The sequence below is a fragment of the Monopterus albus genome, unplaced genomic scaffold (genome assembly GCF_001952655.1).
Source record: "Monopterus albus unplaced genomic scaffold, M_albus_1.0 scaffold17.1, whole genome shotgun sequence".
NCBI classification, from domain to species: domain Eukaryota; kingdom Metazoa; phylum Chordata; class Actinopteri; order Synbranchiformes; family Synbranchidae; genus Monopterus; species Monopterus albus.
In genome coordinates, this window is record NW_018127897.1 from 4,278,048 (window position 1) to 4,301,386 (window position 23,339).

Sequence of the window (23,339 nt, forward strand, 5' to 3'; positions counted from 1 at the left end):
AGAAGCATATTAAGGTCATGGAGTGGCCTAGTCAGTCTCCAGACCTTAATCCCATAGAAAATCTGTGGAGGGAGCTGAAGGTTCGAGTTGCCAAACATCAGCCATGAAACATTAATGACTTTGAGAGGATCTGCAAGGAGGAGTGGGTCAAAATCCCCCGAGATGTGTGCAAACCTTGTGGCCAACTACAAGAAACGTCTGACCTCTGTGATTGCCAACAAAGGTTTTGCCACCAAGTACTAAAGCACGTTTTGCAAAGGAATCAAATACTTATTTCATTCATGAAAATGCAAATTACTTTATAACTTTTTTTGTAATGCATTTTTCTGAGTATTTTTTTGTTATTGTTGTGTGTCTCACTGTTCACATAAACCTACCATTGACACTGTAGACTGATCATTTCTTTGTTAGTGGGCAAACTTACAAAATCAGCTGGGGTTCAAATAATTTTTTCCCTGACTGTAAATTAAAAGCTCTGATATGTTGACAGTGATTCATGCTCCTCAAAGAAATCCCCCAGATTATACCAGGAAGAAGTCATAGGAGGAAAGCAAGATGGAGTAAGTAGTCTGGTGCAAACACATGTATGCAGGTGCCACTGAAGTCTCGAGCAAGAAGAATGACAGGAGAGAGCTTTGAAGGAAGGTCAGTTATGTAAGAGAACGTCATGGGGTGAAGGAAGTCAAGAGACACTGTCGCTTACTCACTCATTACCACTTTGAACATCAAGCATTTTTAGCCATCTGTGATGTCATGATATGTTATGATGTGATGATATTCACTGTACCACAAAAGACTCTTGTCCCCGGTAATCTCTTTGCTTCAGTAGCTGTCTTCTGGGCTGAGGTTCTTTAGCAGCCTTTAAAACATTTATTCAACTCTAAAATACTGCTCAGCAAAACCAGAAACTTCTAGCACCAACCGCTAGCTACACTAGAGGGAGTCAGTTTACAAGGGTATATCACTGCTAATTGCTGAGGGAGGAGACAAATGCAAGGGTAATGACAGTTCCATGACACAGCTTTACCACATTTTAACTAACAACCTTCAAAGTACAAATTGTACACCACAAACAATTGTACGCCACAAACACCTGACTGTCTTACTGAATCAAATGTTCACTTGTCCTGCTCCTTCTAACAAAATATAATAGCACATGACGGCTTGACGCTGTCTGAGTTTGTTAGCTAAATCATTCAGAAGCAAAAAGATCACTGGGGCGGCCTAGTGGTTAGAAATTTACTGTAAAAACTGTAAAGAAATTAACCGTTTGAAAAACACAAGACTTTTAATTTAAGCAACAAGGTTGTGCTGTTAACACTATCCCTCTGCACACCCGATGGCTACATTTAAAGGAAAAAGAAACCTTCAATAGCGATGCCACAAATTAATTTATCACTGACAAAATAACACTGGCATTCTGAACTGAGCAAAAGAAAAATATCATACCCTTTATTTGCAGAAAAACAGAGGAGTCATGCTGTGCCTAATCCACAGCCGTTGTCCACTATTTTTATCTAACTGAAAAAAAAAAAATAGAGCAACGTGATAGTGAGACCTCTCCTCCAGTCAGTCAGACAGACTGCCTCTTTGAAAAGCAACAGGCTTGCGCTCACCACTGATGGCAGATTACAGAAGCAGGAAGTGGAAGAAAGAAAGGAAGAGGGAAAGAAGAATCCCCTCAATGAGCTGTGGGAGGCTACTGGACTGAAGAAAGCAGAAGGGAGGAAGGGTACTGGTGGTGGCTTTTTGTTGAGCTTTGTGCACTTAGATTCCAATCTCAGTACACACTCATCCAGCCCTGGCTATTTATATCCGCTCAATATCCATGTAGGAGGAGGCAGGCTGCAGTCGTTTTCATCACTGCATACTGTACGTACATTATGCAGACACTACATTATGAGTCTGCCTGCTTGGGCTGGGCCTGCTTATACTACTTTTCATAAAGGATTTCCACATTTATATTTTGGCGATGTTAGGTGCTGTTTCCAAGACTGTATACTAAAAAATGGAGGCTCAGTAAAATCACATAATTTTCCACCAAATACACACAGGTGAAAAATGAAAGGACCAACCAACACAAAGTGTCTCAGTAAGGTGTTGGGCCACCACATGCAACCAGAACAGCTTCATTGCACCTTGGCATTGACTCTACAAGTGTCTGAGCTCTACTGGAGGTATGAACACAAATCTCATTTGGTGTTCTGATGATGGTGGAGGAGACGCTGTCCAACACATCACTCCATAATCTCCCATAGGTGCTCAACTGGGTAGAGAACCCTGGTGCCCTATTGATGGGGGCACTGTCACCCTCAAAGAGACTCATTTATTCAGGTTTTCCCTTTAACTTGTGTGTATATTAATGGGGTAGTACAGCAAGTTAGTACTGCATTTTCATTAAAGTGCCCATGGCTCATTTGCAGTCATTTATTTTTTAATCTTGCGTACCTCTAAATTATCTTGGCCCCCATCATAACTCCAAATAGTGTGTAATTATTTCAGAACAATAAAACCTGATATCACAAAGAGAGCCTCTTCCTGAAAATGAAAGGATAGTTTGTGAACGTGCACAATTGTTGCTGGTCAGGAAGCTACAACAATACACAAACAAAAACACTTTGACAAATAAGCTATGTTTTCAACAATGACAATACCTCAAATCCTACCTGACATGTTTGAGCCAGAATATGAAAGTGGACAGCAGGACAAACCATAACAGCATTAATTAACTAGAATTTCTCCTCCATAGATAGGTAAACAACGGTATATGTACCGATGAAAAGAGATTTGTAACAAACAAAGCAGGTATTGAGAAACCCCATATTTTAATAGCATAATGCAAACATAATAACTTCCCCAGCCTTACAACAAATCTTTCTACAGAAACAAGGCATTAACAGACATGCAGCATGTGCGGTTGTTTTTTTTTTTTTTTTTTTTTTTAAACATAATGTTAAGTCCCACCGAGTAGTGGAAACATCACTCCTTATCAAGTAGCTCCAAGGTCAATAAGTCCAACTGGTGGTCACTGCATCTTCCCCCACATGACCACATACATTCCCAAAGTAGTGACATTAATTCCACCAGGTAGCGTAGTGCTGACAATAACATCATGGGTCGTTAATCTGCTCCTCAACCTGCATCATATCACATGCAGTAGACACACTGGCCTCAAGCAGTCAAAACAAACAGGTACTGTGCTCCGGGGGAATCCAGCCTTGATGAGGTGATCATTCACCTCCACGGGGGGCTTCACTGGCCAGAAAGGTAGTCTCCAAAACAATCCACTTGCTCGTTCATACTATCGCCGGAGGTGGGCTACTTTTCCGTGGCCTACCCTGTATATGACCATTCAAGGAAATCCGTGAACTATTGCATAAGACTTTACACAGTTGGAAAAAAAAGTCTCGCCGGGAAGAGTTCACAAGAATTGTATAAACCAAGCTGCTTCTGCATAAAAGTACAACAACATAGGTACACCTCGTTTTTTTTTTTTTTTTTTTTTTTACTTTTAGTCACGTTTAAGATGATAATTCATCATTGTAATGTTGCAGTTAAGTCAGAAAACACTGAAAAGCATGCCATGGGCACTTTAAGTTGGAGGGCCTTATTAGAAACAGATTAAACAAAGTGTGGTCAAAATTTAGGCACCACACACTGAGATATCCTGTATTGTTACAGTAATGGAATTTAACAGCGTCTCTCCCTGATCGCTCCGAAAATGAAATCTTTGGGGTTATTTTCTCAGACTACTTAAAAACTACATCCAGAGCCACATAACAAAATATCTGACTTTGGTTGAGTAGTACTCAGCAGGGTGAATACGTAGAGTTTCTTGCATAAAATCTATATTGTTTCTTTAAAAACTGAGCTCATTCACATTAATTAAATTCCTCTCAACTTATGATTACTCTCAAAGACTGAAAATGCACTTGCAAAATTTCAGAATAAATAAAACAGAACAATAATGATAAAGGAAAGTGTCACCCATTTATCCATACCACTTATCCTGAAGAGGGTCACAGGGGGCTGGAGCCACTCTCAGGTGGCATTGGGTGAGTTGCCAGTCTACCACAGGGCTGACACTTAGAGACGGACAACCACACACCCACAGTCACTCCTATGGGCAATTTAGAGTCACCAGTCAAACCTAAGCTGCATGTCTTTGGACTGTGGTAGGAAGCCGGAGTACCCGGACAGAACCCACGCAGACACAGGGAGAAGATGCAAACTCTGCACAGAAAGGCACAGGGTCGGCCAGGGATTGAACCTGGAATCTTCTTGCTGTGAAGCACTGTTTCACCATGCCGTCCAAATGTCAATGCACCAATAAGTGTGTTTCATCAGACTGTGGGAAAGAAAGACAGCAGGAGAGTTGTTGTAAGGTTCAATAGCTTATATTTAATAGTAAATAAAACCAAAGTGTCTTGAAAAATAATAAGATGCCAAGGTCATCACAGGTTTACACTGAGGGTTAAGGAATTAAGAGGAAGTGAACCATGCTTAGAAGTACTGTAAGAATGGAGTATGTGACTTGGTTCAATTATGAGTGAGATGAATCTTGCTGGTGGAAGTATGCATGGTCCTGTGAAGGGAACAGAAGGACAGACTGACGGCTCTGGCTGGAATGCAAACTGTCATGGGCAAAATGATACGGGGAGGCAGAGAAACGTGTTGACGGGAGTGCTGGGAGGTTGAGGAGATGCAGGCTGATAAGACCCAGGGGCAGGGGATTCTGGGAGGCTCAGTGTTTTTCTGACAGGACATCTGCCTGGCTGGTGCACATGCACTCTTCAGCCCTCGCATATCCAGTCAATATTACTGAAGTTGCACTGCTAATATACATACCACTGCAAAAGTATACACAATGTCTGCATCCTCCTAACACATGCTGCCATTTGCATATACATACATACACATTCTTCAACGGTGGCGTAATGTATACTGTTTCCCAAACACATACACACACACCTATTGAAGTGGCTTCAAACATCCCAGGGGGTGAAAGAGAATGAGTGAGGAGGAAGGGCAGAAGCTGCCTGCTGCTGCTTTCATGGTCTCACCTCCTCCTTTGATGGCAACACATGACAACTTCTCCATTCAGACCAGAGGAGGAAGGAGGAGGAAATGAGAAGGCAAAGCTTTGGGATGGAGACACAAAGAATGTCATTAGCAGCAGGCACAGCAGGGTGCTGGTACAATATGGCAGCAGCATTAGTGGTCACTGGAGCTCCAAATCTCTTTAATAAAACAAGCATTCAGTGACAGCAGCACTGACACCATGGAGAAAAATCTGACTCAGGGGAGTAAAAAGAGATCCGAAGGACAAAAGAGGCATATAGGGTGAAAAGGAAGGGAGAGGCTAAAAGTAAATCCAAATAGCAAAAGGATGCTGCAATACTATTTTAGCTGAAATTAAGAAATTATCTGAGGAATGAGTAATCCCAAATTTGAGAAAGTAACAGACTACTAGCACAATATCTCTACAAAGATGGCAGATAAAGACAGACCTGCTTGCCCAAAGGAGAACACAAGAACAGACAAAACAGAACTTTGCTTATTTGTGAAAAATGAGATACAAGGTTCCCCAGGTTGTCAACAATGGTAGACAGTGTGGTCCTAATCTGGCGCCCTGGAAAACTAATTGCTGCACAGCTGGTACTGCTATACATAGAAGGAAACACAATACATAGCAAACATGATTACTAGCTATAAAGGAAACTTGACTGAAGCTGCCCTAATATTTATTATAATCCAAGTAATTATGTTTGAGCTACATTTCAGGCTCATCTGAAAATCTTATGTTTTCTAATGTGTAACATTTTCAACCTGCAAATTAATCTTACCATTTCAGTGTTTGCTCATCTAAGAAACATCATGTGTCAAAGAAGCTTATTTGAATTAAAACATCACAGTGAGACAGAGTGAAAAGGAAACAGAACTATACAGCCCAACAAACCGAGACACAGGGAGATGTAGGAAGGGAGGTACAGATGATACAAAGTGAGAGAGAAAGAGACAATTACAGATGGAGAGGACAAAGACCGGGAGAGTTTGAGAAGAGAAAAGGAGTGGTGAGTGCAGAGGATGGAGGACAGAAACAGACATGGAAGTGATGAAGGCTGCCTGGTCTCTTGGCAGAGGACTTTATCTGCTGGCCCTTAATATTAACAGCAGTCATCTGTTGGTTCCATTGCCATCCATGAATAATAGAAGCTCCACTAGGCTATGCCAGCTTTCTCAATTATTGATTCACAACCACAGACTTACATTAACTAACAGTATGGGGCACTTTCTACTGTGGGATACAGGCAGTATGCCAGCTTAGACTGAACTACATGCACGTGCTCACACACAGGAAGTGAAAATGCGTGTGCGTGCACATTCAGTACTATGTGCACAGACATTTAACACACGCACATTCTTGCTTGCATATCCACTAGGGCTGTACCCGACTAATAATTTTATCAGTCTAACTGGATTCGGCTGTTCAGCTTGACTATACAATCTTTTTTTATAACACTTTATAGCCTTGACTGTCAGAAAATCAACTGGCATGAATTTCGCAGATGATTTCGGTCACATTAACATCAGTATTCAAATGCAAAAGAGTGAGAGGAACATATTTCTGAACATTTAAAAATCAATTTTAAAAAACAGCTGCATATGATGCAAGATTTAAACTGACCGATTTAAAGCTGGCGATATACAGTGTTGGGCTGCCAAACTAAGTGTTGTGGTATAACCAATAGAATACCACTGATGTGCTAAGTGATTTTGGTGACACCAGGGGCTATACTAAGAGTAAATATTTTTGTATTATGTCTTTTCACTGTTGCACTTTGTAGACAGTCCTGAATGTCTGACTTATGTCCTGGGGAACATAACGTAAAAGTGCCCTATGTCTGTTGCTTTAACAGACTGATGAAGCAGCAATGTTATGTATCTCATGTCAGAAAAAGGCTTTACTGTATACAAAATGCTGCAGCATGATCTCAACTGAGAATGGAAACGTAGGCTTAGGCGAAGTGATTTTCCCAGTTATTGTGTTTCATAAGTCCCCCTCTCTCTAAATTTATTATAACTAGAGGCTATGCACATTAAAGTAATTTGCAAAAACTACAGCTTCTTTTGTATGATGTTGTAAAACTGAGGTGGTGCGACCATCTCAGAGACTATGAAATGTTAGCCTGGAGCCCTGTATCACCATTTCAGAGTCAGTGACTAATAATCATTACAAGCACTTAAACAATGTTAAAAATGACTTTATATTAAAAAAAAACAGCTGCAGAAAATTTCAATACACTGGTATAAAATACAAGAACATTCAGTTTTGAGAAAGTAGTGAACTGTCCACTCAATATCTAGCAAAATAGTCACTTAATAATCACTACTGTATCAGCCTCATCAGTGCAACCCTAGAGACAATGGTAACTAGGTCATTAGCTTCTTTTTATAGACTAGGTTAAGATGTAGCCTAATTAGCTGAATGGAGAACTGCCTGACAGTTGTAAATCCCTCAAATGCTACTTTGATGCTGTTACACAAAAGTCTGAAGGCTGGGTGTTTGTCTATTTCGATGTGTGTGCATCAGAGATAAAACACTGAAGAATGTATTGTCACTTTTCCCTATAAAGAGGATGCCCTAGTTTTAAGGTCTATTAAATCACCTCACACATACAACCACAAGCACACAAACAACTGTGACTCTAATCACCAGCTTTACATTTGCTGCATGGAGCACCTTACCAAGAAGACAGATTCTCCTACACTCCACACCTCTTTTAATCAAAGCAGAAAACCACGCCGCCTCCCCACACACAAACCAACCAACACAACCTGAAAACCAGTCTCTGGTGTCAGACAAGAAAACAGGAAAACAATGAACAAATGCATGTAAACTAAAAGAACATACAGCTGTGTTCAAGTATTTGAAAGTGTGTGTTCTAGTGTAGGCTGAAAAATTGCACTTGGGCAGAAAATCCAAAGCCTGTGTTCAGTTGTAGATGAGGACACTGGGTGATAGGTGATGGCAATAGTGTGGGTGAGACAGCAAGACACATGAGAGGCATCACAGTGGAGAATTTCTGCTAATGCAAAGCCAATGTTTGCAGAGGCAGCAACTGCAAATCTTGCCTGTGGAGAGCAGTTCTCAGAAATTTCTTCAGTAAATTCACAACAGCCTCACAAACACACTGCATGCAGTAATAACCCTGTTCACTCTCACAGCCCAGGGACAGGCATATAGTCTCACAGAAAAGTCTGCTTAAATAGGGCTAGGCAGTACGATCATAAATGAAGATCTCAAGATATGTTCACTATTGGCCAGTAACAACAAATTTTATATCATGTTATAATACAAACCCCTATCTGTATGTATCTTTTCCTTATTCACACTACCCAACTTTGCATCTTCACCTGGAAGGTTTGCAACACTAAGGGTCATCCCAAGGTAATGGAGAAGCACTAAGGCAGCGTTCAGACACTGTGAAAAAATGCTGCCCTTCTCATTCATATCAATAAGGCGAATTACACAAGTTACACAACAGGCACTCAGATTTTCAGTTTCACCACCACATTTTTCAGTTTAATTGCTCAATTTTTCAGTGTTTTCATCAGTGTCAGTTCTGGAACAGTTCGTCTGCCTGTTGGCCCTGCGATGGACCGATGACCTGTCCAAGGTGTACCCTGCCTTTCGCCCAATGCTAGCTGGAATTGGCTCCAGCCCCCACGACCCCGTTTGGGACTAAGCGGTATAGAAAATGAGAGAGTTCTGGAATAAACCTCTCCTGTGGGCGGGTGTTACAGGGCTGCCTCCTCATTGGTCAGCAGCTTTTCAACTGACAGCCAATAGCCAGGAAGTGGTGTCGCTCTATTTATGTTCCTTCTGCTGTCTGGATCCTATAATACATCACTGCATTGAATGCAGTTACTAGAAAATTAGTGGCCAAAATACAGCAATCACTGTTTTACTCACTTTAAAACACCTGTATGTGACTGCAAATGTACAGATTCACAGTGTGAAAGTGGCAAGTATCTATGATGCTTTCTGCGGCACCCACGTTAGGCGGTTGGTTTCCACAGTAAAATTAGCTGTCTAAATAAACTCATGTTTACTCATGCTTAGGAGTAGAAGCTGCCTGGAGCCAATCCTGGCTGACATTGTAGCAAGAGGCGGGGTACACCCTGGACAGGTCAATAATCTGTCACAAGGCTGACATGTAGACAAACAACCACTCACACTCACTACTACAGAGTGGGAGGAAGCTGTAGCACCCGGAGAAAACCCACGCAGGCACAGAGAGAACTTGCGGACTCCACACAGAAAGGCCCGGGCTCAAACCCTGAACCTTCTTGCTGTGATGTGACAGCGCTAACCACTGCACTGCCCGCATCGTGTTTTGAGCTATCAAAAATATTGTTGATTCATTTTCTATAATCCAGGTATCGTCAAGCATCCTGAACATACATAGCATTTTACAGTTAAAACACAGCGTGACACAGGATCTTAAAAAGTAGCAGAATACGACTTAAGCCAGGATCCATAAACCACATACCATTCAGTGGCTATGCAGGTGTAGCTGTGTCCAAGACTGGTCCAAGAACATGGCTTAACATCAAAACATAATTTACTGCTGCAATAGCATCGTAGTGGCAACATGCCCTCTGGTTGGCTGGGTGACCTACAAGTAGGAAGCATAACTGACAACAATAAATAATCTACAAACATTTACCCAAGCACAATGAGATTAACACTGAAACAAGTTAAAGAATATGCAGGGAGGGGTCTACGTTTCCTAAAAGGTTGGTACATTCTTATGTTCCTAGAAGACTCAAGATGGAGCCTTGCAGAAATTTGAAATGGGTGGCTTTATTTTTCTCAGATGCTAACTACCAACACAGTCTACTCAGAGGCCTAGACATCAGCAGCAAGAATAGCAAATGGTGTGTGTGTGTGTGTGTGTGTGTGTGTGTGGAGGCAGAGAGAGAAAGACAGAGACTGACAAAGTAATCTAGGGGTCTGAATGGATCTGAGTGAACATGTGTGCTTCAGCTGGAGTAGGTAAGAGAAGAGGCACTATAGACCCTGTGTGAAAGTGAAATGTGAATTATGAACAAGGGAGTGAGAGGAAAGGAACAAAAGTTGGTGGTTTAGCAATGCCAGTGTCAACTATAATCACAACAAAGACTTAACTGCCATTTCCTTAGCTGACTGACACAAATTCTAGGAACCAAAGATTGAACAAACACACTTTATGTTGAAAGGCAGAGAAACGTGTGTCAACTTACACAACCCCAAATCAGAAAAAGTTGGGACAGTATGTAGAATCAAAATTAAAACTGAAAATAGTGATGTGTAAATCATCTGTGTCTTGTATTACATCAAAAACAATGCAGCAGCACATTATTTGATGTAATACCTCATCAATTTTATTCTTTGGTCAAAATAAACACTCACTTCAGTTCTGAGGCTGCAACACGTTCCAAAAAAAGCTGGGACAGAAAAGCATTTACCACAGTATGATGTTGCCGTTCCCTTTCATTTGGGGTTGTAATACATGTATGAAATAAAACATTACTAAACCACAGCAACAAATGCCATGTGCAGTATTTGATGTGGATCATGTTTAGGCCACCACATGCTAACTATGTTCATCAAGAACCCAGATACAGTGAGATCTGGATGGCTCATCACTTAGCTAAATGATTTCCAGGGAGAACCTTTAACAATGATGGCAAAATAATATTACTTTTTCACATAATGGGCTAAGCAGAGAAACCATGTGTTAACATGCATATTAATATTCTGAAAATGAGCTTCATCCTAGCTGAGGACTTTACTGAGATAAGGAACAGCCGGTCGACATTTTATTCCAGGGACAGACATTGTTTTTCTTAATATTTTTAATTTCAATAGTAAAAGATTGATAATTCATTAGTGGTGTTATATTTTGATATTCCATGGAAACAGCTGTTTCAGTGAACAGCAGATCACTTAGACAGCTGTTGTGTTTTACAACTGAGTGTCATTAGCTTGTGTCAAACTGCACAATTTGGCTACTACAGCATGAAAAAGACATTAACTGGAATTTCTGATTATACTGAGTTGGTGGTTAAGGTGCAGCGCTCTCGGCGCAGCGCCACGGGTTCGAATCCAGGTTGCGTCAGGAAGGGCATCTGGCGTAAAAAAAAAAACACGTGCCAAATGTCAACATGCGAGTGGTCAGTGTGACGATTCGCTGTGGCGACCCCTAAAAACGGGAAAAGCCAAAAGTGACTTTCTTTACTGAGTTACCAACATCAAATTGCTCCCTTGTTGACCTTCATACGATCTCACCCCTTGATTCAACTGTATGATCATTTTGGTGGCTGTGGTTGTAGTTGCTGCTGTTGAACTGTGCTGCATACAACTGAGAGGTATTACTGTTATTGAGCTTTGCCTCACTGATATAAATGGGGTGGACAAAATATCAGAAAGAAATGTCAGGATAATGCAATACAATTCAACAGAGGCACAAGCTGCAGCCTCTAGAAGGACCATACATTTGATTTAACACCTTGAGAAAACACTTTCAACAAAGACTGAACATTATCAGCTTTATTAAGAGAGAATGTATTGACAGCTGTATATGACTGCACTTGCTTAGCTAGATGTACATTATAAATTGTCATCCAGGTCTCATTGTTCCACGTGCAGAGCAGGTCTACTGGCTACAGTGGATGACTTGAATGGACCTCAGCAAAAGTAGCTGCTGCACTGGTATCAGCTATTGGGCAGATTGATGGTGGCTTCCTCAATTAAAAAGAAACATTATTTTACATTTTAGGTGCCAATCAGTGTTAAATGCAGCAAGTTTATTTATCCTTACATTTTCACTGCTGTTTCAAAAGGTTTGACCCACAGATCGTAGCACTTGTGTGGATGATAAAATGGAGGACCTAAAGCAGTAGCACATCCCTCTACCTCTAGATACATCATTACTTATCTAGTTATACTGTAGATTCATCTATCAAGTTAAATATCTTCCAGTAAATTAAGGGCCTCATAAACTGGTCTATCACAAACATGCTCAGATGTAGGCCACAGTCAACAATAAACATTTCTACACTACACACATCTCCTTGCTTCATCTCTCATTGGAAAACATCAGGGGTAAAAATAATGCATTTATTAAAATAGCCCGAGGGGAGTTCTACACACAGAAAAGATCCACTAAAATCCTCCATAAAAAGGAAACCCTTTATTAAAGTAGACCTAATTCAGGTCACTCTACTTTTCAACATACTGTGACATCACTAAAGGAGAAATATTTAAGTGTCTTTGAAGTACACAAAACTACTCTGGAGTGCATCAAACAACAGATAAAAGAGGAAGCACTGGAGCCTCCCTGCCGGGACAAAATTCACTGTCATCATCATCATCATCAGTGATTCATCCTTTGTTCTTTTTAGGATAGTCACTATTATTGTTGTAATGTTTAATCTCTCTACAAATGGAGAAAAACACTACCAACTTCACACTGACTGCACTACTTCCACAACTTTGGTGAGGCAGGAGACAGGTGCTATAGCGTGTGGGCCAGGTCACAGAGCAATCAGAGACAGTAGAGGTAGACTGGAAAGCCCCTAATATACAAACCCTAATTCCAATGAAGTTGGGACATCGTGTAAAACGTAAATAATATTTCTAATGCAGTGCCGCCTGAGGGATCGAAGGTCACAGGCATTCAGTGTTGGCTTACGGCCTTGCCGCTTACGTGCAGAGATTTCTCCAGATTCTGATTCTTTTGATGATATTATGGACTGTAGATGATGAAATACCTAAATTCCTTGCAATTGTACATTGAGAAATGCTATTAAACTCTTGAACTATTTGCTCACACAGTTGTTCACAAAGTGGTGAACCACACCCCATCCTTGCTTGTGAATGACTGAGCCTTTTGGGATGCTCCTTTTATACCCAGTCATGAAGCTCACCTGTTTCCAATAAACTTGTTCACCTGTGGAATGTTCCAAACAGGTGTTTTTTGAGCATTCCTAAACCTTTCCAATCTTTTGTTGCCCCTGTCCCACCTCTTTTGGAGCGTGTTGCAGGCATCATTTTCAAAATGAGTGAATATTTGCAAAAAACAAAGTTTCAGTTTGAACATTAAATATCTTGTCTTTGTGGTGTATTCAATTAAATATGTCACTGTATTCTGTTTTTATTTACGTTTTACACAATGTCCCAACTTCATTGGAATTGGGGTTTGTAAATGACATATTAGTATGGGTCTTTAGTATGGTCCTCTTTTGGTTTATCTAGTGAACCTAGGTTGAGAGAGAGAGACCAATTTGATATTTTATCAGCTATACCTTGGCCTGAACACTGGCATCACACTATGCATAAAATTCTCAACAAGAGCGCTGCACCTTAACCACTAGCCTACCAGGGAAGACAACTCTCATCCATCATTACCCGTATTTAATATTTTGTTTATTAGTGTTTATTGTTTTATTACAATGAAAGAACTCCTTTATCAGAATTGGCATTTGTGTATCAGAATTGGATTGGATTGGAACTAAAGAAAATGTGGAATGGCACATCACTGATTGGCAATCTACCTGTCTGTCTGTCTGTCCAGACTCATAATATTAACCAGTAAAGACTTAGAAGGTGGCAGCATGCTGGCACAGTGGTTAGCACGGTCATCTCACAGCAGGAAGTTTCCTTTCTATGTGGAATTTGCATGTTCTCCCTGTGCGGGTTCTCTCTGGGTACTCCGGCTTCCTCCCACAGACATGCAGCTTAGGTTGACTGGTGACTAAATTGCCTGTAGAAGCATGTGGGTGTGTCTCTAAGCACCAGCCCTGTGACAGACTGGTGACCTGTCCAGGGTGTACCCCGCCTCTTGCTCAGTGTAGCTGAGATCCAGCCCCCCATGACCCTCTTCAGGGATACACGGTATAGATAATGGATGGATGGACTTAGAAGGAATTCTAGTGAATAATTTCCAGTGAGAAACAAGCTGTCTTCATTTTGACTGATGGAGAGCTTTGGCACTCCATCCCTGAATTCAAGTGGACATTTTGACACATTTGATGAGATTCCCTGAAGGCGATACTGAGATATCAGTCATGACAATGGGACAGACGGACACAAAAATATCACATCTGATCATGGCAGTCACTGGTGCAGAGGCATAAAAATACTGTATTAACAAAGCAGTTGCTTCAATATTAACTGGAGAGAAAAACCCAGCTAACACATCTTAATCATCTCAGGGAGCAGTATCCATTATACTGACCAACCAAGGTTTAAAAAATGTTTAATAATATGACCTTTAATATGAAGGTTGAGCCAGCTGGGAGAAAAGTACTGTCTTGGTTATCATCAGTATTTCCTAAAAATAAAAATAAAAAATCTTTGGAGCAAAGAGTGGGAAACTTCTGAGCCTTTTCCAGTAAGAACCACTGGATAACAGTAGCTCACTGAAGTCAAAATTCAGCCGAAGATTTAAAAGTTAAATCCAGGGCACATGTACGAGTGCAAGCAGCACTGCTGATCTAGACATGTTCAAGTCAAACTGACCCACAAAGCGGTTTCCTTTCTGTAGTTATTTCATTGGATGGTTAATCACCTTACCTGGTGTGGTGATCCCTATCTCAACAGGTGGGGATGAGAATCTAATCTGATGCTACTGATATTTAAATCTAACTACTGACTAGCCTTAAAAAGAGCAAGGAAAGAGAAACTAGAAAACAAGAGTTGTCAACTCAGGTCTCTATGAGCAGAGACAAGATGAAGAAGGAGCAGTGAGACAGATGCTCCTCACCTCAGCTCTGTTGCATGGACCCACACAAAGAGGAAGTGTCAGACCTTTTCCCTATGCTAACATTTTTCCTTTTGCTCATTAATTCAAATCCCGACTTGCACAACCCTAAAACACAAACTGATGTCATACAGCTGTCTGTCATTTAAATAGGAAACTATTGTGTCATGCTAGCTGTGGCTATGGAAGCAGGGTGGTTAGTGCAGGATGAGCAGGGACCCATAGGCCACATCATACTTTACTTGGTTCATGGCTTAGACCTGGAGTATTATCAACAATTCCATTTAAACCTCAGGTGGAAAAATCATTATCTAGATAATGTGAAAATTCAGCTGCTGGTTACAGGAATTGGTGAGGGTGCCTGGGTTGTGATCTGACAGATGAGGCTCCTTTTATGATACCACTGTAGCTTACAAAAAGAAAACATGCAGTCACACAAAAATGCAGATTAAAAAAAAGATTTTTAGTCACCGTTTGTTGACAGCTGTGGACTCTACATACATTCTTTTTTGATGGAGCATCAATGTGCAAAGCAAAAGAAAGAAAACAAAAACAAACGCCGACTTGTCTGAAACAGCATGTTCTAATAATGCCAAACCTCGGATTTTCATTATTCTTGGCTGAAATGGCCCCCAGTGGTGACTCTTTGAAGACTGTGGGCGGAGTAAAAGACCGGGCATGTGTCAGTGGAGCTTGCATTGTACAACTAGCCAGCAGGCATGCTGATGGAGGCTGCCTCCTGGCCTTCAAGAGGCTGCCTGACTGACCAACTGATCGCTGCCCAGATGGAGTGGGTCTCACTGAGTTTGCAGACAAGATGCCAGTCACAGTGGCACTATTCTACTGGGCAGCATGATCACTGGGAGGGGGGGAATCACGGTTTCCTCCATCACAGCTCAGCAGGTGCTGAACAGAGAAGAAGATATAGGAGTGACACCATGAGGTTAAATAAATAAAAATAAAGCAGTCATGCACCAAATGTATATGTGGACTGATATAATCAAAGTTTACTTCATTACAGATTAACACTCATCCTGTAAGGGATTCTAAGATTATAAAGACAGATTTTGAAAAATGAAATGTCCACTGTGATGGCAATTAAGTGAAACAATTTGATTCATAAATTTAATCAACAAAAACAATATGCTAAATATAATACAAATATTTTTTAAATATGCAATATGAATTAATAAATTTCCAGTATTTCCATATTTTCTAACACTATGTACTACACTAGTAAGTGATTAATGAAAACAGCAATTGGCAGATTAACTGACAATTAAAATAATCCATTAGTTGCAGCTTTAATGGAAGCTCATAAACAGTATCTACACCTGCTTCAATGCTAGCAGTGTCTAGTAATGTCTGGTATCCAAACATCACAAAGAACTTCTTTACCATTTACCAGCCCAGAGACAATTAAAACTGTTGTACACCTCCCAAACTGTGTAAAGTACTATTGTATGTAGCTATTGTCTTTGTGTGAGATTAAAAAGAGGAAACGGTGCAGGTGCAGATCTGTTGCCACTTTCACTTTCCATCACTGTTCCTAAATAAGTGGACCATTTCATTGCTTCTTACTTTGCATCTTGCAACTACAATAAACCTGCATAACTCAGAATGTGCACATATCTTATCAGATAGACATTAAGTTTGTTAAGAGTGTCAGTTTAGCATTACGCTCTGCACCACAGTCATCATGAGAAATCCTTCCTCTGTCATTGCACATTTGGATTAAGCAGATGTTGGAGAGGAGACGTTAGAGGGAAAAAAATGAACTAAACATGGTCACTGTGTTGAGTTCCACAGGCCCTTGGACAGGCTTCAAACTGGCAATGAGATGGTCAATGTACAGACAGAGGAGCCATTACTTCCTTGCTGAGCACATAAGCCAGGTTTGGAGCCATAAGACAGAAACAGAGCTCAGCTCCTTGCAGCTTTGTGAACAGACAAGACTCTTTTTTTTTTCCTCCTCATAACTCACTGCTAAAAACAAGAGAGACGATATGTGGCTTGGCCTCCAGACTTGTCCTGTCACCCCTAGCCCTCATCAACCTGCACCTCTGATCTAGCCATCAGTCTGTCAGTGAGAGCTATTGACAAAGAGAATATAGGGGAGGGAGGGAACTTAGTGTAGCCAAAAAAATCAGTCGATAAGTCTTCTGCCACCTTACCCTAGAAGGGTCTGACTTCACAGATGGAGTGCTGTACAGTCTGGCTGCCCAGATCAGGGCTACGTCATGCTACATTCAGAGGACGGGTACATTATACTAAGTGCTGTATTAAAACATTTTGTGACATATAGTAGAAATGACCTGAATTCTATGGATGTAGTGGGTCTAAAACCGAAACTGCAACCCAAATGTCCACAGTCTGGGTTTGCTGTTCCATCTGCTGGAACATGAATAACACAGTTTTGTTTTTTTAAAGCAAGGGTATTGCTAAAAACACTGAGAAGTTCAAATCAGAACAATCCAAATACTTCAAACTGACAACAGAGGATACTTTTTTGGTGTGTTTTATGGTCATTTTAAGACTGGAGCTACTTTGTTGTTGTGGACCATCATCTGAAAAGCTGTTTCATCATAAACTAGACATAAAATCATCATAAAAACTGTAATTGAACTGGGTAATTTACAGCTTGATTATGCCATTAAAACAAAGAAATATCATTTATGTGCAGTTGTTTTATATGTTCTTCTAGAAATTATCAGTTAATTTAACCTCTGTTTACCACACGATTCTTGTAAAAGTGTGTTCTTCTCTCTAGTGTTCCACACTGTTGGTGATGTAACAAAAACAGACCAGGCCCCGCCCCCCAAACCTTTTTTTTTAATTTACAAAAGAGAAAAAAGGTATAAACTGAACTGAGGCTAAAAGACAGAGATCTGAACCGAACCACAGATTTGGTGAACTGTAACCGCCTACTGAATTCTTATCATCAACAGAAAAAGACATTAATTGCAACCACTCAGTGCTATGTTGGACATGTGGACAGCAAGTTAGCCCTCACTGATGCAACATATGGATTCCTAACATGTTGCAAACAGCAGATTCCTCTGGGGAACATGAATGCCAAGGCCTCACACCCCCGCCTCACTCAATCAAATCTTCATAATAGATTTCTCTAAGAGAAAACCCAGATCCATATTGCTGCTTTGTGAGCATTGCATTCACTGTAATTAACACAACAGCAAAGACAGGTGGGTATTAAAATGAAATAACTATTTAATAGCACAAAATAAACAGCAGACACCTATTGATTGTTTTTTGTAATCACAATTAAGGAGACACTTGCAGAACATTGCATACCAAGTAACTGCAACTTTGTGTTGTTAAATTAAGAAGCAAAACTGATCTGCTAATGAGCAGATTGCATAATGTAATTATCCATCAAATCAGACAGTCCACTTGCCAGTGTCTCCAAATCCAATTGCTGGACAGCCTCAAACTGACTAGCAATCAGTTACCACAACAGGCAACAAGATGTGGAGTGCTGATATTTGGTATTCTGAGCAGTAACAAGTCTGTTAACAGGCACAGACACTGGGATAACACACTAATCATAGCATCTGTCCCCCCCTACAGAACATGGGAACATTGTTTAAAGTAACAATACACTACAGACACTACACCTCTGTCAGTCTTGCCACAGCTTGCAAAGGTATGTACATTGCAACATTTCAGTCAGACCTTTAAGCACAAAGTGAGGACCTAACAAACAAGGCCAAAGAGCTGCATGGAGAGCAGGCTTTATGATGATTTGATCCCCAAAATACCACCAACATGTGACAACACCACAGCTACTGTTAGTGTATTTTATGTTCCTAAACCTGAACAGTTCTGTGTTTGCAGGTATCCACCAAGCTTAAGTGTCCTTGAGCTCTGAGGGCTGCAGAATGCTGTTCTGTAGCTTAACCTGACCTCTGTACACCCCACGATGCCATGCAAGGAAAAAAAAACTGTGGGACAAAAAGAGTATCAGTGTGTCATCATAGCAGCGTTTTGTCAATTACCGGCCTTCATTATCAACAGGACTGCTCTTCAGTAGCACTGCTCCTTCTGCACATTTATATACAGTGACACTCACCTAAAACCAAGACAGGCAATAATGAACACATACTAAAACAGTATCTGTGGAGAGATTCGGATCAATGCTTTCTCGATGCAAGAGGCTGAACCTCCAGCTCGTCTTGTGTTCTAGCACATCGCGGAGGTGGCTAAAACGTATAGGTCCATTCTCGGACAGGATCCTTCTTTTCGAGCTTTTCGTCCTCATCACTCAGCACAAAAATGCCAAATATCAGACCGAACTGTTAGCACAACTTAATATGTACGTGGTTTTTATTTCGACGATACACTAGTGGTCTCCCTATACCCCCCAGTTCCACCACGAATGTAAAAAGGCGCATCGCCTGTAACACAGTGCTGTAGGACTCCAGTGTGACCGACTCCAGCTGTCTGGGCCTCCCTCCCTCCCTCCCTCCAGTACCGTGGACCCTCCACACTAATACTCAAGTACCATTACTATGGAACCAGAAGAGGAAAGAAGGGAGGTGACCCGGAGATTTTGGGAACAGCAGCAAAATTGCCCATAACATGAACATATTCGTAAGTAAACGAACAACACGTGTGTGATTTAACAACTGTCTTGTTTTTTATGTTGTTTTGCTGTCAAACCTAATAAATGTAGTAGGGAGCGGACACGGATGGAAAACCAGCAGAGGTAGCTTAAATTATGTCCGATAATGGATCTCGTGCCGTTTCTTTATGTTAAGTAGCAGAAAATGCTCTCAAACAGATTAGCCCTACAATGAAAACGGATTATTTTAACACTTTGAGGCAGTCAATGGATGTAAAGTAGACTCAAGAACAAAAACACAATGCGCAGCTTAACAATAACATTCCCCTGTGCCGTATGCTATGAAGCTCCCCAGTCTAAAACGTTGCAGCAGCAACACAACGAGACAAAACCGTTTCTGTGGACGACTCACCCAAAGCTACCACTGTGGAGTCGAACAAACGCTTCTGCAAATTAGCGGCGAAGGCCCATTGGGACAACTCCTGCGGCTGGGGGGCATTCAGCTTTCGCGGCGTTAAGATTAAACAATCCCAAACGTGGCTTTCCCTTGACGGTTGTTCGTACTCCGCAAATGTGTCTGTTTGACTGTATGTAAACGTCTGTGTATGTTGGAGCTCTGTGAGGCCTGCTGCTGGAGGAAATGGGCTCTGCTCTGTGAACGGAATACGCATGCGCAGTAACAGGCACTTGGCGTACGGTCTGTGAGCGCAACCGTGTGGCCAACAGGGGAGACTGTCACCTGATGGCAGACATGTTACTGAGTTAGGTCCCTACCTGCAGCAGCTTAAACTGGGCAAAACCATGGTGTGTAGCAGTACTACAGCACGGATGGGCAAGACGTATGCTGCAATATACTAGCAGGATTACTGTACCGAGCCAAGGGGAAAATTCAGTGCTGTATCGGTCTCCCACACAGGTGTGTGGTCGACATCTCCCTGAGGAAAATTGGTGTGGGGACTGGTGTTGGAATATCCTGTACATTAATTAAAAACATATGTAAAGGCAGCGGCACATTATAAGCTACTCGTACAAAATACCCCCTTTCATTCCAGTTATATATAAAATATTATAGAATAAGTCTTGGAGAGGCCCATATTTTCATGTACTTGGTTTGTGGTAATATCTGTAAATTTGTCAGGGATTATACACTGCATAATAACCTGCCTAGTCCACTTGTTTATGCGCCCTGTGTCAAAATTTGCAGTATACAGTTGACATTCCTAAATAAATGTTTAACCAATTACCACTATCACAATACAAAAGTCAACATGACCCATGTTCCTGCCACAGCTAGTCTATCTCAAGGCAAATTCAGTATTAATGCCCAACAACTTTATTTACTGCACACACACACACATATGCACACCTATACTTTCAGCAATCCACAAGGATACATCTGAATTAGTCACAATCACTGAACACTCAAAAACTGAAAATTACAAATTAAGAGAGCAGAACATTTAATACACATAATATTTTTTTTTCTACAAAGCATGCTGTTGGTTTAAAAATGCAATGGGCTCAAGATTAAATTTGATCTCAAAGTCTCCTTGTTCGTTTCCCAATGAATCCACAAAAATGGTTAATTACCCCTACTATGAGCTGATATATATATATAGTACAGTGTTATTGATTATAGCTTTGTTTTCTCCCCTTATTGTTAAGATGATTCTTTATCTGCACCACATCTCATCTTCTTATAGGAATTGATTGTACGGTTTCAAATACATTATGGTGTACAATATAGTAGATTGTATAATGGCTACTAAATGCAGCTCTTGTTTTTATTGTACTCTTTAAGCTATGTTATTGAGGCATTTGAACACATTTTTGCTATACCTTTTTAAAGGTATAGTTCTAATTATGTCTCTTGATGTTTTGTAGAAAATATATGTATTGAATGAAATGTGATATTAACTTTTTCTAATGTTCAGTGATTGTGAATAACTCAGGTCTACCCTTTTGAAGATGTCACTGATTGGTGTTAGGTGTTACATGTGTATAAAATATGGCTGTCTCATGCGAGTACTCAATTTGCCTTAAGAAAGAAGTGCTGGTCATACAATCATATTATTGGAGCTTTTGTGCAGTCATCTTAATTTTTATTCATATTATTACCATGACCAGCACCTAGATTTTAGCATGCAACTCCAAAACCCATGAATGTTTTACAGTGTCACTGAAAGCAGAATATAACCACACAGACATCAGTCCAAAAAGTCAAGTAAACTGCAGTTAAATTGCTTACTAAATACTGGAATAAGCATGTGGTTTATTTTGTACTATTAGTAAAATAATTCCACTTTTAAATTATGCTAAATCAAGCAATTTGAATGAGCTACGGAGGTGCTGCTCAAAAACAATGTGTATGCTGCACTCACTCCAAGCCGTGCAAGGATCATGTTATTACACGAAAATATTATATATATATAGACAAAATAGCCTACAGTATGTCATTAAAATGAGAAAACGCAGTAGACACAATAATATCAAAAATGTTTTAACATGAAAGTGTCTTGAAAAAATGAGCAGAATAGCTTATTATATTGAGAAAAGCTTCTCATTAAAACAAGATTTATGCTGCCATAGACAGTTCTTGTGCACATTATGAAATACAATCCTGCAGGCTCTACTGATATTCACTATAGACAACTCCTGCATCGCTTTGCAGAATTGGATGTTTTTCTGCACGGAAACAGCTGAGCTGTTGCACACTGATTAACACTTTACACAGTGAAACCAATTGGAACAAGATGGGCACAGTGCTGCTTCTGGGAATGAATGCATTTCGAGATGGTAACACATCACAGTTTATAAAATTGTCATATATCTTGCGTTCTAAAATCCAAAGTAGTAGGTAATAACTATAACTGCCAAATACAGTATATAGAGTGGAGTAAAAGGTAAAAAGTACAATATTTCCCTAAAACTAGTGAAGTTGCAGTATATGGTAGCATTAAATGGAAATACCCAGTTATACAGTGAATGCCTCAAAACTGCACTTTGGTGTAACAACTGTTGTGGTGTTTTTTGTCAATTACCATGACCCAGTTCTTGTTCTTGTGCATTTTAAATGTTTGCAAGTGTTTTTGAAATTATATTTGCATAAAATGGAGCACCCTCTGTCATGTTAACATCTGTATTTAATTAGAAGGTCCAGGTTAAATAAATATCAGTTAGATGCTTTGCCAGGTACTTTACATATAAATCATTACATGTATGTAGAACCGTATGTTTTATATTTCTATTTCTTAGGTGTTTTATTTTGTTTTTGCAGCAGCAGAGAAGAAAAAGAACAGCTATTCGAAGAAAGCATGGGAAAAGATGCTGCAGCCTTTTGGACCGAGTGTAAGGGCTCAGGCAAATTTAAAGTAGTTCATTTACATGAATATTCAGATCTCCTATTCAGAACAAAAGCAAAAGCACCAATTCATTAAGTTTATTCTTTTCTGCCTCAGCCTACCAGTGTTGCACACCCACAGTTTCTGGTTTGGGAAAGCTCTAAAGGACAAAGTTCAAAGATTTTTCGAGCAGTTATTGTCTTGTTCACCACAAATTCATTTATTTCATTTTTGTATTTCTGTATTTCTGGAAGAACAACTACTGCTGTTGCATTAATCAGAATTAATTAATTAACCCTCCATCACAAATTAGTAATCAAAGTGTAAAGAGAATTGTGTTCAGAAACTGCTGTTTTATGAAATATATTAAAGAATTCATTAAATGCAAAGTTAGTTAAGTCAGAACCCTGCAAAACCTATTAAAGCTGTTATTTATATCTTATGACTCAGAGGTTTTTACTTCAAGTAATGTATTTTTTGTGAAAAGTTCTTGATAAAAGGACTTCAGTGCTCTCAGAAAACCTTACGTGCATAAATTCAAAAGTGTATAGCAGTCAGTCTAAGGTAAGACTTGAAAAGCTAACATTTAGCAAAAGAGAGAAA

The 23,339-nt window shown here is 40.2% G+C and overlaps 1 protein-coding gene and 1 long non-coding RNA gene across 3 annotated transcripts in view; one reads left to right on the forward strand and one right to left on the reverse strand.

Annotated features, from left to right (window-relative positions):
- The window catches only part of cskl (c-src tyrosine kinase-like), a 57,189-nt gene extending 37,044 nt beyond the window's left edge, over positions 1 to 20,145 (reverse strand). Inside the window, exon 1 of one of the 2 annotated variants that reach the window (XM_020592388.1) lies at positions 19,808 to 20,145. The gene's annotated coding sequence lies outside the window, so the exon portion shown is untranslated. Of the gene's footprint in view, positions 1 to 4,001; positions 4,095 to 19,807 lie in introns of those variants that run through there. The other variant, XM_020592389.1, reaches the window with a different exon arrangement.
- Positions 17,914 to 23,028, forward strand: LOC109955844 (uncharacterized). The gene is made up of 3 exons (XR_002274343.1): positions 17,914 to 19,424; positions 22,673 to 22,743; positions 22,854 to 23,028. It is a non-coding gene; the product is annotated as an uncharacterized LOC109955844 (long non-coding RNA).
- Positions 23,029 to 23,339: the final 311 nt, after the last annotated feature.